Source organism: Vulpes vulpes, chromosome 3 (assembly GCF_048418805.1).
Source record: "Vulpes vulpes isolate BD-2025 chromosome 3, VulVul3, whole genome shotgun sequence".
Lineage (NCBI taxonomy): Eukaryota > Metazoa > Chordata > Mammalia > Carnivora > Canidae > Vulpes > Vulpes vulpes.
The window spans coordinates 123,802,347-123,818,501 of NC_132782.1; the positions used below are offsets into that span (position 1 = coordinate 123,802,347).

A 16,155-nucleotide genomic window follows, 5' to 3' on the forward strand; every position below is an offset into this window, starting at 1 on the left:
GCGATTCTGGCTGTTTGATGTTAAGATGCAATCTGCCGAGGAGCTGACTGGGCCTATTAATAGGAGTTCAAACACAGTGTCACCAGCTTAACTATGAGAGCCTGCAAAGAGAGCCTGAATAACAATTCTGAGAGAGCCAGAGGTGTCATTGAACAGGACGGTGTGACCTCAACACCATGATAAGAACTCAAGAAGGCATCTGAAACATGCCAGCAGTTCTCTCCACACTTCCTCGCACTCAAATTCACTATTTTGGGCACTGACAGAGCAGAGGATGCCACAATTAGGTGTCTGTCTTTCCCACAGGACAGAGCTCCTTAGAGGCAGGGATTATGTCATTAATTCAAAAAGCATTCATTGAGTGTCTCTTGCCACTGCCAGGCATTGTATGAGGAGCCAGGAGCCTTATTCATCTTTGTACCCAGCACCTCATACAGAGGCTAGCACATGGCAGGCACTCAATAAGTGTTATGGGTAAAATATTGCTCACTGAAGGGGCTAAACACAAACACTGTCACATGAATGTGTTGCGGTTTTCAAAATTTGCTGTAATACCCAAGCTTTCTGAATTAGGAAAATCGACTTGTGGCAAATAAAACTATTTAGTATTTTCCTATTTGTCTTGTGGTTAAAGGCTAAGGAATGCCTGTTGATTAAATATTTGGTTATTTAAGACTTAATCCATTTTTGGTCATGCCAAATAAAAAGTAAACTCAATGCTTAAACAAAACATTAATCATTCCCTGATATTGCCTAAAAGGCGATGTATATCTCACAGCTACCATTAAGGGGATTAAGAGCTTGGATCGATATATGCTTTCCCTCTTACTGACATTATTTTTTTCAGTGAATTAATGACACATTATTATGATGAGATTCCTAGAGACTACAATCATTTAAAAAATCATAAAAAAGAACCCCGTATTAATGAAATGTTGTTTGTGAAATCAACAGAAACTAAGTCTAAATTAAAAATAAAAGAAAATCATTTGAAAGATCATGATTAACCATCAACAAAGTGAAAAGGCAGCCCACAGAATAGGAGAAAATATATTGGATAAGGGGTTAATATCCAAAATATATAAAGAATTTCTACAACTAGAAGTTTTTGCAATAGCAAAAAAAAAAAAAAAGATATGATTAAAAGATGGGCAGAAGATCTGAATAGACATTTCTCAAAGAAAACATCAATGGCCAACAGGGATATGGAAAGATGTTCAATATTACTAATTATCAGGGAAATGTAAATCAAAATCGCAATGAGATATCATCTCACACCTGTTAGAATGGCCATTATAAAAAATACAAGAAATAATCAGTATCGATGAGAATGTAGAGAAAATGAAAACCTTGTGCACTGTTGGTGGGAATGGAAATTGATGCAGCCAATGTAAAATAGTATGGAGGTCCCTCAAAAACTTAAAAATAGAATTACCATTTGATCCACAATTCCACTTTTGAAGAAAACAAAAACACTAACTCAAAAAGATATGTACACCCATATGCTATTGCAGCTTTTTTAAAAAAAGATTGTATTTATTTATTTGACACACAGAGCACCCAAGCCAGGGGAATGGCAGGCAGAGGGAGAAGGAGAAGCAGGCTTCCCATGGAGCAGGGAGCCGGATGCAGGGCTTAATCCCACGACCTCAGGATCATGACCTAAGCTGAACACCAACCGACTGAGCCACCCAGGCACCCCATATATCCATATGGTATTATAGCTTTATTTACAATAGCCAAGATATGGAAACAACCTAAATGTCCATCAGTGGATGAATGGGTAAAGAAAATATGATGCAGTGAGACGCCGGGACACCCGCACCCCAATGTTTATAGTAGCAATGTCCGCAATAGCCAAACTGTGGAAGGACCCTCGGTGTCCATCGACAGATGAATGGATAAGAAGATGTGGTCTATGTATACAGTGGAATATTACTCAGCCATTAGAAATGACAAATACCCATTTGGTTCGATGTGGATGGAAGTGGAGGGTATTATGCTGAGTGAAGTAAGTCAATCAATCGGAGAAGGACAAACGTTATACGGTTTCATTCATTTGGGGAATATAAAAAGTAGTGAAAGGGAATGGAGGGGAAAGGAGAGAAAATGAGTGAAAATATCAGTGAGGGTAACAAAACATGAGGGACACCTAAGTCTGGGAAACAAACAAGGGGTAGTGGAAAGGGAGGTGGGCAGGGGTTGGGGTGACTGAGTGATGGGCACTGAGGGGGGCACGTGAAAGGATGAGCACTGGTGTTGTGCTATATGTTGGCAAATTGAACTCCAATAAAAAATTTTTTAAAAAAAAGAGAGAAAATATGGTACACACACATGCAGGAATATTATTAAACCATTAAAAATAATGAAAATTTTGCTCTTTGCAAAAATATGCATGGACCTTGAAAGCTTTATGCTAAATGAAATAAGTCAGACACAGAAAGACAAATATTAGGGAGCTCAGTCAGTTAAGCACCTGCCTTTAGCTCAGGTCATGATCCCAGGTTCCTGTGCTTTAGCCCACATTGAGCTACCTGCTTAATGGGGCGTCTGCTTCTCCCTCTCTCCCTGCCTCCTGCTTGTGCTCTTTCTCTTGCTCTTTTTCTCTATCTCAAATAAATAAATAAATAAATAAATAAATAAATAAATAAATAATAAATAAAATCTTAAAACAAAAAAAAGACAAATGCCATATGATCTCACTTATATGTGGAATCTTAAATAAACAAAAACAAAACCAAGCTCATAGAGAACAGTTTGGTGGTTGCCAGAGGTGGGGAGTGGGTATGGGTGAAATGGGTGAAGAGAGTCAAAAGGTACATACACTTCCAATTATAAAATCAGCAAGTCCTAGGGGATGCAATGTACAGCATAGTGACTATGGTTAACATGTATTGTGTATTTGAAAACGGCTAAGAGTAGATCTTAAAAGTTCTCATTACAAGAAAAAAAATTATTTTTGTAACTATGGAAGGTGATAGTTGTTAACCAGGCTAAATGTGGTGATGATTTCCCAGTGCATACAAGTATTGAATTATTATGCTGCACACCTGAAATTAATATAATGCTATATGTCAACTATACTTCAATTTTTAATAAATCAAAGGAAAGAAAGATAATAAGTAGCTCTTAAAAAGGAAGGTTGGAAACCCATACCAGGAAAGAAATGGCAGGAATCAGGAGATATTAGGCAGCAGAAAGTATAACTGGTGTTTGTGCCACAGGAGCTGTATGGATATGCTGCCACTGGCCCCTGCCTGGTTGCCACCGCCCAGCTGTGAAGAAGGTCTGAATTGTCTCTGTGACATGGAGGTGGAGCCCATATGGGCTGAGCTAAGGCCATAGGACCACAGCCCTAATGCTAGGGCACAGGAGGAGGGAAGATCTGGCCCCTTGAACTTCTGTAGCAAGAATTTGGATTTTACATCCCACAAATCCATTAGGAGAATCATAAAAGGCAATGTCCATTATATAAGCTGAGTATTTTATTTTATTTATTTAAGTTCAATTTAGCATATAGTGTATTTTTAGTTTCAGAGATAGAATTTAGGGATGCATCAATTGCATGTAACAGCGCTCATTCTGTCAAGTGCCCTCCTTAATGCCCATCACCCAGTTACCCCATCCCCCTACCCACCTCCCCTCCTGCAATCCTCAGTTTGTTTCCTATAAATACTGAGTGACTTTAAAACGAGCCCAAATGACACTGTTTGTTATAATACCTTGTGATAAAAATAAATGTACAAAAATATAATGCAATAGTATAAAAATAGATTGTCAGTAAGGTTGAATAATGCCTCCTCTCTCCCAACCAAAGATATTCACATTCTAATCCTCAAAACTTCTAAGTATGCTGTTTATATGGCAAAAGAGACTTTGCCCATGTGATTCAGTTAAGGATTGAGATGGAGAGGATAACCTAGATTACCTGAGTGGGTCAAACGTAATCCTTTAATCAGAGGGCAGAGGGACTGAAGTCAGTCCAAAGATATGTGACAAAGATGGAGAGATGTGAATAAGGGGTCATGAGCCAAGGAATGCAAGAAGCCTTTAGAAGCAAGAAAAGGCAGGAAATAGATTCTCTCTTAGAGTCTTCAGAAGAAACCAATCCTGGAGCACCTGGCTGGCCCAGTTGGGACAGAATGGAACTCTTGATCTCAGGGTTGGAAATTTGAGTCCCATGTTGGGTGTAGAGACTACCTAAAAATAAATTCTTAAAAAAAGAAAAAAAAGAAAGAAAGAAAGTGAAAGGAAGAAAGAAAGAATTAAAGAAAGAAAGAAGAAGAAAGAAAGAAAGAAAGAAAGAAAGAAAGAAAGAAAGAAAGAAAGAAAGAAAGAAAATGAAAGAAAGAAAGAAACTCATTTCGCTGACACCTTTGGCACCTTGAGTTTAAGCTTATGAGACTCAATTTCGGTCTTCTGACCCACAGAGCAATAAGAGAAGAAATTGTGCTGTTGCAAGTTACTAAGTTTCTGATTATTATAGCAGCCATAGGAACACAATGGATAAAGGGGAAATCCTAGCCATTTAAACTTTCTAGTAATACACAGAATTATTGTATTATGCTTAATTGACAAGCCTTCTAATATCATTAAATTTCTTTTACAGAGGTTAAGTTTATAGAGTATATAGAACGTACTACTTTGAGCATATAGGAGAAACAAAGCAAGAATGGTAAATACTTAAACTTCATATATTTTTAAGTAACTCAGTAAGTCATAGAAATTAATGACTTATCATTAAAAGGGATATAGATCTTTTTAAATGTTTTTCAATATTTGTAGCTTAGAACAAGTCCTAGCATTAAAACTCTTTTGAAGGAAGACTTTTAATAATTTTTTTTCTCTTTTTCCCCCTTAATAATCATTAGAAATTGTTTCCATCCTAAGAACTCCTAGTCATATGACTGTATCATACCTCCTTACCCTCATCCAGATCACCTCTCAAATAGAAACTAATAATTCTAATTTTTATCCAGCATGATATCAAAGTCCTATATCAGTAACAGTTGAGTTCCAAAGGTAAAACATGTCACTGGCAGCCAGTTTCCTTCTGTCATTCATCCATATGCCTGGGTTGCATGTAAGGATGTCCATATAGCTTTTACCACCCATGGCAGTTAAGAGTAAATACATAAAGACTTAAATTAATCCTCTAGCTATAGTGAAATGAGAATAGGTTTTCTTCTTGAAAAGTATTTTGAAAACCTAAATACAATGAAATACAATATTCCGTTATATCGAGATAGAAGAAAGACAGACATATCACTGACAGAGATGTATTATATAAAATGAAATAATACTTAGCACTTTCGAAAGAAAGAGAACACATTGATACGAAATACTCTTTATTTTATATTAATGAATTTGTGTTTGTGTGAAAACTAATCCTTTGTTTTCCACAGTGGGTAGGTGAGATGAAGCAGCTTTTTGTTGCTATTTATTGAGTTTAATAATCCCATGTCTTCTTTTTCTGGAAACACATTGGACAACTGATTCAAAGACAAAAAACAAATTCTTTAAGTTACACATGATTAACCGAGTCTCATAAAACTCTTTGACCTATATATTGGCTTTAATGAGCCAAAGCCTAGTGTTATTTTCCCCAAATTGTAACTTTTTAAAAATATTTTATTTATTTATTCATGAGAGACACAGAGAGAGGCAGAGACACAGGCAGAGGGAGAAGCAGGGTCCCTGGAAGGAACCCCACGTGGGACTCGATCCCTGGACCGCGGGATCACACCCTGAGCCGAAGGCAGATGCTCAACCACTGAGCCACGCAGGTGTCCCAGATTATGCACCTAATCACATCGCTGATAAAAGTCACATTTCACAAAGAATTAAAAAATCATTCTCATTTCTCTGAGCAAGACTTCACTCGAATAATATTTTGATGTTTAATGAATCTTGGAAGCAATAGTTTCATTCATAGAATTATTATACATTGATGTATTCCAATGCAATATAAATGATTACTTTCTATGGTAGTGAAACTAGTAATTTATATTTCCATGTGATTCAACAGACCTGAATACCCTAGAATTATGAGAAACCTCTGGGTATGCGGATTCTTGCTCCCCAGAGTTGACACTCAAATTGTGCCAGAATCGATCAACTGGGGGCAGGCAGTATATGGTAGGAGCATGGATCCCATTGTGGAGGTGAGGCCCAGAACTGAGACTTGCTGTGACCAGCCTGTATATCCGGGACACCCAGAAGTAGGACTGGGCACAGGAGCCTCTGAATTTCAGCATTTCCTGCATCCCTGTGCTTGTGCCTCACTGTCCTCGTCTACACTCCACATACCACCAAGAACTGGGGTTCCATCCTGAGCACCAACTTTGCAGTTACCTATCCTGAGTGTCCTCTCCCTCAATCCTGTTCTCTCAATCTTTTGGCTGTGGAGGTATATCAGGAATTCCCAGACAGACACGATACTCCCAGTCTTCCTGAATTTTAGCACTGTCTTCCACTTCCTCCTCTAGGAGCTATGCTGAAGGTGCAGAGGACCTATTTTAAGTAGTGTAACTTTATATGTTGCTCAGTCTGGGTGTGGTAGACTGAACTGTGTGCCCCTAGAATTCATATGTTAAAGTCTTAACCCCTACTAACTCAGAATTTGACTGATAAGTTTTGGGAGATAAGGCCTTTAAAGAGGTAATTAGGTATTAAAATGAGGCTACTAGAGTGGGTTCTGGTCTAATCTGATCGGTGTCCTTATAAGAAAAGGAGATTTGGGATGCCTAGGTGTCTAAGTGTCCAACTCTTGGTTTCAGGTCAGGTTATGATCTCAGGGTCCTGGGATCAAGCCCCATGTGAGGCTCTGCACTTAGTGAGGAGTCTGCTTGTGGATTCTCTCTCCCTTTCCTTCTGCCTTTTCCCTCACTTACCTCTTTCACTCTCTTTCTCTAAAATAAATAGATAGATAGATAGATAGATAGATAGATAGATAGATAGATAGATAAAGAAATCTTAAGAAGAAGAAGAAGAAGAAGAAGAAGAAGAAGAAGAAGAAGAAGAAGAAGAAGAAGAAGAAGAAGAAGAAAGAAGAAAGAAGAAGAAGAAGAAGAAGAAGAAGAAGAAGAAGAAGAAGAAGAAGAAGAAGAAGAAGAAGAAGAAGAAGAGATTAGGGCACAGGGCAAGACACCAGGGATACACATTCACAGAGAAAGGTCCACATGAGGATATAGCAAGAAGGTGGTCATCTACAAGCCACGGAGAGAAGCTTCGAAAGAAACTAAATCTGCCAACACCTTAATCTCAGACTGCCAGCCTCCAGGACTGAGAGAAAATAAATTTCTGTTGTTTAAGTCAGCCCTAGCAAACATATACACTGCGGAAGTTTTAGAATGACCAAAGGGTTGCTATCAGTAAATATGCTGAGACCAGTGAAATTGGTTTTTTTCTGGACAAATCAGGATCAATAGATCAACTAATGCTAAGCTTTAGGATAGCCTGCCCCAAGGAGAGAATGGGGGGAAGGAAAGGGAAGTCATTCAAGCAACTTGGGTGTATTTAAGAAATACCAAAAAAGAAAAAAAAGAAAAAGAAAAAGAAATACCATAGGATTTGTATTTTTGAAAGACCACTCTGGCAGCATGTGGCAGAGGGATTGTCAAGTAAAGAGGGAAAGTGAAGCAGAAGACTATTGCAAGGACATCAGGAAAAGATAATGACAACCTGACTGAATTCAGGGGGTCGGGAGAGGAGACAAGTATAAGGAATATAGTGAAAATAGAGCCAATAGGGTCTGGTCACTGAATATATGTAGGGGACGAGAGAGAGGTCCATAAAACTGGTTTGGGATGCCTGCCTGGCTCAGTCTCTCGAGCATGCGACTCTTGATCTTGGGGTTGTTTGAGTCCCACATTAAGTGAAGAGATAACTTGAAAATAAAATATTCTAAAAAATTAAATAAATAAATAAATAAATAAATAAATAAATAAATAAAGTAAAATAAAATAAAATAAAGGAAGTTTTGGGCTTGGGTTAGTCAATGGAGATGCCATTGACTGGGATAGGAAATAAAGAGAAAGGTCTAGTTTGAGAGGATCTTTCTAAGATAGTTAATGGTGGGCTTGGGTATGTAATTATTGGGTTCTAACTGTAGACTATGGATTATAATAAAGTGAGAAGTGACTAAAATTAGTTTTTGAAATATTGGTTAAAAATGGAATAAATCTCCAACTCTTTTTTGAAAAGATCAATTTAAATAATCAGTAAAATAATGTACCAATTATGACTTTATATTACTCAAAATTAGTTCCAGATGTAAAGATAACATTTATATTTAAACATCTCATATTATTGCTTACTGAGGAACTATGAGGACACTTCCCTTCACTGGAGATGCAGACTCTCCATGTTCAGTGCAGTGTCTGGCCATCTCAGGTTTTGGCCATTTGGGGTGGCAGGAAGATTTGGTCAGTCAACCTTGAAACCAGTTGTTCACTTGCTTCTTGGATGATTGGTCCCTGAGATCTTAGCTTTTTTTTTTTTAATTTTTATTTATTTATGATAGTCACAGAGAGAGAGAGAGAGAGAGAGAGAGGCAGAGACACAGGCAGAGGGAGAAGCAAGCTCCATGCACCGGGAGCCCGATGTGGGATTCGATCCTGGGTCTCCAGGATTGCGCCCTGGGCCAAAGGCAGGCGCCAAACCGCTGCGCCACCCAGGGATCCCAGATCTTAGCTTTTTCATGCCTCATCAGCTTCCCAGTAACTTTGTCAATACAAGTCATTAATTCATTCAATAAGTAAATGTCATAAGTTCACTGGCTATCTAGAAGATACTGATAGGTCTGGGGTTACACAATCGGAGGTAAACTGTTATCCTCCCATTGTTCAGCTTCTCACGGGGGAACGAGCAAGAAAATTTATGTTTTTGGATGGTATGGCAATTGTCTTAATAGAACTATGCACAGGAAGCCCTACCAAATGCTTAGACTAGAAATGGGGTCGTTTTCCACTATGCCAAGTCTACCACATATTCATGGTTTAAAGAATAAGCTCATATATCCTCAATGTTGCTTCATGGAAAGAGAATGATAATGTGTAAAGCTGGTTCATTAAGAAGTCATATAGACACATTATTTGAAGATATGGAGCTAAGCACTAGAACTAAAAATAGAAAAAAGGTTCAAGTGATTGCCCCTAGGAAAGGAATGATAATGGAGAGGGGTAGAGCAGAGGGTTGGTGCTTTTCATTATATACCTTTCTGTTTACTTTTTTACTATATGCATTCATTTGATAAAAATAAGAAAACTAACTAAATAGTTTAGTTCCTTCTTTTCAGTCCCTTCTTCGCCCCCATGGCTTCCATATCTACCCCTCAATTATTGGAATGGGAAACACACTGACTCAGAAGTTCCCTGGTCAATTGTGTACAATTCCATTCATTTCCACACATATTTGCTGCCTGCTTACTATTTGGCAGGCATTGGGGAAATGGTGATGGACAAGAGGGACATGGTCTTTGTTCCCAGGAACTTATACAGGTTGTAAAGATGAATATAAATAAGTCATTGTTTAAGTTTGTTCTCCTTTTCCTCTCTACATAAACAACTGAATCATATGACGATGACTATCATGCAGTCATCAGAAGTATGTGAGCAGTTAGGGAGACTTGAGCCCAGGGACCAAGCACCTACCACCACAGTGGAGGAGAGACCCAGAGATATAGTCACAAACACTAAATTATTTAACAGGGCCATGCACAGTAAACAGTTTCCTGCCTTAGTAGACAGGATCATGGACAGTAGAGTGAGGCATGTAAGGGAATAAGCTCTGGAGCCAGACTTTCTAGGTCAGAACTCCAGTTCTTCCATTTGTTAGCTGGAAGTATGGCCCTAAGTATGTTACCAAATCTTGATAGGACTACAGTTCTTCATCTCTACAAAGATGATAATAGTAGCTATCTAGAGGTTATAAGATTGACTTACCCAAAACACCTGAGTGACTAGCAAAGTAAAATGTCCAACACATGTAACATTATTATTATGTATACCTACATGCTTATAAGGATTAAAAATGATACTGATTATGGTTATTTTATATCCATATGTAAACTGTAAATTTAGAATTCATCACTCTTATCACATAACATATGATAATTCACCATTTATAAACATAACTACTAATTTGTATAGGGACACATTAATGGACAGAAATAGATCTGGGAAGATCTATATGACATGGCTGACAGTAATTCCCTCCTTGGAGAACTAGATCGGAGATAGCAAGAAGCCTTTAGCATTTTACCAAATATTTTATGATGAAAATGTATTTGTGAATTAGAAGCAGGTGTTAAAAAATTTTTTAAAAGTCCTATTAAGAGAAATGCTGGCAACCAGTTGGAAACATAAAGGAAAATATATCTATATTCAGATGACATTCCCACATTCATTGATTGAGAACTTAGTTTGCACTAGGCACTGCTCTGGGTACTTTAATGTAAAAGTGCATGTGGAGTTCCCCAATCTCTTGCAAAAGCTCATTTCCCTAGTATGTAGCTGGTATGGCATGAATTTGAAGTGGACCTTGTGCAATGGAGGCAGGTGGTTATTTGGCATGTCTAATCATGGCAGGCAGTGTAAGCAAGAGCATGGGGGTAGAAAAGTATGAGAAATGTCCAGGAAACAGTAAGTAGTTGAGTTTGGACAGGTCGAAGAGTACTGGATAGAGAGTGGTGAGATATATATAAACTTGGAAGAGAAGGTTGGATTCAGTGTAGTGAGAGCTGCAAATGCTGGCAGAAGGTATTTGGCTTTATTTCTTTGAATGAATGGAACTCACTGAAGGATTTCGAGTAAAGGACTAGCACAATGTCTTAAGAATATTTTGGCAGCAGTGGATAGGTTGCATTCAAGTAAGCTTCTTTATGGAATCTTAAATGGTCCGTGTAAAAGGCAATGAAGGCTTGACCCAGTAGATAACAGGGAAATTGGAAAAAGAGATAGATGGAAAACAACATGCAAATGATAAGACAAACTCTTCATTGGCTAAAAAGTTTCAAATGTTGGCAAGAAATATAGGGGAGGGGATTTACAGGCTACATCAGAGTTTTAAGGAGTACATTTTCAGTAAAAATTAAGTAGACATAGAGAGTTATCCAATGATGCCATTCACAGAAACAGGAAAGTCACAGGAAGGCAACCTTAGATTTGTTTTGGAATATGTTGAGCTGACTTGCTGGATGGGCCTTGGAGCAGAACCAAGAGAAGAGCCATGTCAAGAGCCATCCGCCCCAAGAAGATAATCAAAGAGGTCGGCATGGGTGAGATGGTTGGCAGAAGGGTAGAAGAAGAGGATGATGACAGACTTGAGGAACGGTTTAATGGTGAGGATTTTGGAATGGTAGAAAAACTAGTGAGAGACAGAAAGTCACCCACAGAAGCAAGAAGAGAACAAGGGTCATGCTTTGAATGGATTCAAGGAAAAAGAGAATTCTAAAAAAGGGAGAAGTCAGCAGTATTCCACATAGCAAAAGAACTAAGGAAAATAAAGATCGAAGGATTGATTTCTTCTCTGTTACCAAAAATGCCTTAGTAAAAGGCAGTTAGAATAGCAGATGAGCCTGAGGGCACTTGACACAAGTCACCACACATTTTAAAGGTGGATGGAGTTCCTGGCCCGAGCCTGAGTCCTGGCCTCCCGTGTCACCCTCTTACTCTCCGAACAGTATGAGCTCCACCACCTGCTCCTCCTTCTCTTCCAACTACCGGTCCCTGGGCTCCGAGCAGTCACCCAGCCACCGGGTCGGCCAACCAGCATCAGTGCAACCAGGGTCTATGCAGGCGTGGGGGGCTCGGGCTCCCAGATTTCCATGAAGAGAGAGCTCCACCAGCTTCAGGGGAGGTTGGGGGTCCGGCTGTGGGGATGGCCATGGGTCTGGCGGGCATAGGGGGCATCCAGGGCGAGAAGGAGACCATGCAACATCTGAATGACCACCTGGCCTCTTACCTGGAGAGGGTGTGGAGCCTGGAGGCTGATAATCAGAGACTGGAGATGAAAATCCGGGAACACTTGGAGAAGAAGGGACCCCAGGTCAGAGACGGGAGGCATTACTTCAAAACCATCAAGGACCTGAGGGCTCAGATCTTTGCAAGTGCTGTGGACAATGCCCGTATCGTTTTGCAGATTGACAATGCCTGGCTTGCTGCTGATGACTTCCAAGTATGAGACAGAGCTGGCCATGCACCAGTCTGTGGAGAGTGACTCCAGGACCTCCGCAAGGTCATTGATGACACCAATGTCACTTGGCTGCAGCTAGAGACAGAGATCAAGGATCTCAAGGAGGAGCTGCTCTTCATGAAGAAGAACCACGAAGAGGAAGTAAAGGGTCTACAAAACCAAATCGCCAACTCTGGGTTGACGGTGGAGTTGGATGCCCCCAAATCTCAGGGCCTCAGCAAGATCATGGCAGATATCTGGGCCCAGTATGACAAGCTGGCTCAGAAGAACCGGGAGGATCTGGACAAGTACTGGTCCCAGCAGATGAAGGAGAGCACCACAGTGGTCACCACACAGACCGCTGAGATAGGAGAAGCTGAGATGACCCTCACAGAGCTGAGATGTACTGCCCAGTCCTTGGAGATCAACCATGAACTCAATAAGAAACCTGAAGGCCAGCTTGGAGAACAGCCTGAGGGAGGTCAAGACCCGCTACATGACGCAGATGGAACAGCTCAAGGGGGATCTGCTGCACCTGGAGTGAGAGCTGTCCCAGACCCTGGCAGAGGGGCAGCGCCAGGCCCAGGAGTATGAGGCCCTACTGAATGTCAAGGTCAGGCTGGAGGCTGATTGCCACCTACTGTTGCCTGTTGGAAGATGGAGAGGACTTCCGTCTTATTGACGCCCTGGACAACAGCAACTCCTTGCAGACCATCCAGAAGACCACCACCCGCAAGATCGTGGATGGCAAGGTGGTGTCTAAGACTAACGACACCAAAATTCTGACACATTGAGGCAGCAGAAACAGGCTGCCCTTTGAGGAGCAGGAGGCCAATAAAAGGTTCAGAGGTATAAATAAATAAATAAATAAATACACAAACAAATAAATAAATAAATAAATAAATAAAGGTGGATGGAAAATGTGAAGATACAACTGGTATAGAACTCAGAAAAAAAGATAGTAAAAGGCCAGGAACAAAATGAAAACAAGGCCATGGCTACATGGAAAGCCGAATGAACACCCAGAACAGGGACATTTTTCTTTGACCCATGTCCCAGAAGGCCTTGTTAAGGAGTATATGTTGTAAACACTATACCTCAAACCACAAGTCACATAAACCAACCATTCTGCAGTGGAATGTGTGTGGGAGGTGGAGTAGATTTCCTTTAAAAACATAGATTACATCCTTCTTTGGCTCAATCACTTTCGATAGCTCCTTGCCTCACACACAATCCTTTCTAAACTTCTTATCTTGACATTTAAGAGACTCGGTAAGTTGGGTCCATCTCAATATTATTTTTCACTGTTTCTCAAAAGAAGTCCAGGCTCATCTACTCACTGTCTCCCCAGATTTCTTCTTAGTCCTTCATCTGCACCTTTGCTCCAACTATTTTCCTTACCTAAAATCTTCCTCTTCTCTCTGCTGCTCTAGTCTATGAAACACCTAATGCTCAAAGAAGTCAAGTGCCATCTTCTCTGTGCAGTTTTATTATTCAATTTCTGTAACATTTATTTTGGGGTTACTCCATACATAGATGTTATCTCCAATTATTCGGCATTATACCTTCTTTGGATTATAAGCTTCATGAGGCAAAAAAAATTTATTTGAGAAGCACCTAGTATAATACTATTTTCAAATCGAGGCTTTTATTTATTTTTTTAAGATTTTATTTATTTATTCATGAGAGACACACACAGATAGAGAGAGAGACAGAGACACAGAGAAAGAGAGAGACAGAGAAAGAGAGAGGCAGAGACACAGGCGGAGGGAGAAGCAAGCTCCATGCAAGGAGGCTGACATGGGACTTGATCCTGGGTCTCCAGGATCAGGCCCTGGGCTGAAGGCGGTGCTAAACCACTGAGCCACCAGGGCTGCCCATTGAGGCTTTTATTTAAAGTAGGCTCCCTGGGTGGCTTCCTTCAGGGCTTAAAGTCATGACCCTGAGACCAGGACCTGAGCTGAGATCAAGGGGCAGATGCTCCATTGACCAAGGCACCCAGGTGCCCTCAAATTGAGTTTTTTTTTTTTTAAGATTTTATTTATTTATTCACAAGAGACACACAGAGAGAGAGGCAGAGGGAGAAGCAGGCTCCATGCAGGGAGCCCAATGGGGGACTCGATCCTGAGACCCCAGGATCATGCCCTGAGCCACCCAGGCATCCCAAATTGGGGGGTTTTTAAGTTGAAGTATGTAAGCATGTGATTTGATGAACATCGAAAAACATATCTATCTAAGCACCGCCATACCAACCAGGGTAGAGAGCATTTGCAGCGTGGTATTTTGCTCCAGGTAAGTGCTCAGTAGATACCAGGCTTGGCACAGAAAGGAGTAGGCAGGACCAGGAGGATGAATCTTGAGCTTGAGGTCTATCCAAAAGTGTTGGATCATCTGAGATCACATGAAGTGAAAAGTCAAATACTGAGGTTGGGGTGGGGGGTGATGGGGAGAGGGGGCAGGATTTAGTAAGTCCAAGCAGGTTGGGATTGTCCTGTCATGGGCTATGCAGACAAAGTTCAGAAACCAACAGGCAGCAGGGAAGGCAAGAATGCTGGGGTGGCCATGTCAAAGGCAGCTTTACTTCTCTAGTTGAGAGAACTTCCCTCTTAGAAATGCTAGAAAGTGAAGGCTTGCAGTATGTGGTGCTCCTAAGTCCTGAAGCCATGAGATTTTTGAGAATTCCTCATTAAAAACATTTGCTTAGGGGTGCCTGGGTGGCTCAGTGATTGAGCATCTGCCTTTGGCTCAAGTCATGATCCCGGAGTCCTGGGATCGAGTCCTGCATCACGCTCCCCACAGGGACCCTGCTTCTCCCTCTGCCTGTGTGTCTGCCTCTCTCTCTCTGTGTCTCTCATGAATAAATAAATAAAATCTTTAAAAAAGAATTTGAATTTGCTCACTGACTGCCTGGCTGCTGATGAAAGTGAGAGCTTGGCTGACTTGGATGTTTTGCTGTGCTGTATTAATAAAACACCCCACTCCGTTCCCCATGTGGAAACTGCATCTGACTAAGAGTATATGAAAAGGCTGAGAGACCGATCCCAGCAGAGTACTTCTCTAACGTTATGCTAGATTGCTTTGATCTTGTATTTAAACAGCGTTGTCGTTTGTCAGGCATCAGAAGGCTCAGAGTGCCCACTGAATGCCTTCACCTGGTGGTCTATGTGGCATCTTGAATTCGATGTGTTCCAGGCAGAGCTCTTGTTCCCGTCTCTTCTGTCTAGCCCTCTCCATATGATTAAATGTTGCACCGTTGTTCACAATAAAATTCTAAAAAGTTCAAGGAGTCCTCTTTGATTTGTGTCCTTTCTTTTGTACCCAACATCAGAGCCATCAAGTTCTAAGCTAGCTGCATCTTTGAAATGTATCCCAATTTTGTGTAGCACACAGTTTAAGCAGGCAAAGTTTGGAGCTACGTTGCCTGGGTTTGAAGCTTGGGCCTGCCTCTTACTAGCAGAGTAATGCTGAACGAGTGCTTCAGTATCCTCATACGAAAAGGGAGATAACAATATCACAGGGTTATATGTAAAAATAATGTTAACACATATAAAGTACTTGGAATAAAGCCCAGATGCAGTCGGTGTGCAATTAAGGCTAATTCTACCTCTCGATCTACCATCTTAATCCAACCCCATCTTCTCTCACCTGGATTACTGAAACCATTGACTTCTACCCAGTTTCCCTGCTTCTATTTCCACCCATCTTTGGTCTACACAGCTATCAACGTGAATTTTTAAGAATATAAAGCAGATCAAGTCCTTAACCCCTACAAAACGCTCCATTAGGTTCCCAGCCACAAGGAAATCTAAAGTCTTACCAGGGTCAGTGAGGACTGGTTTCTGCTGATAACTCATCATCCACAGCTCACTCTTTGCATTGGTTTCACTTCATTTCTCCCTTCCTATTGGTTCTCAGATATGCAAGTCATTCCTTTTTCCCGCCTCTTTATCTAAAGAGAGAGAGTGTGGGTGCTGGAGAGGG

The 16,155-nt window shown here is 40.7% G+C and overlaps 1 long non-coding RNA gene and 1 pseudogene across 1 annotated transcript; one reads left to right on the forward strand and one right to left on the reverse strand.

Annotated features, from left to right (window-relative positions):
- Nucleotides 1-5,331: 5,331 nt before the first annotated feature.
- LOC140598359 (uncharacterized) lies at nt 5,332-16,061 on the reverse strand. The gene is made up of 2 exons (XR_012000741.1): nt 15,992-16,061; nt 5,332-5,492 (listed from the first exon to the last, which is right to left on the reverse strand). It is a non-coding gene; the product is annotated as an uncharacterized lncRNA (long non-coding RNA).
- On the forward strand, nt 11,685-12,968 carry LOC112918393 (keratin, type I cytoskeletal 18 pseudogene; annotated as a pseudogene).
- Nucleotides 16,062-16,155: the final 94 nt, after the last annotated feature.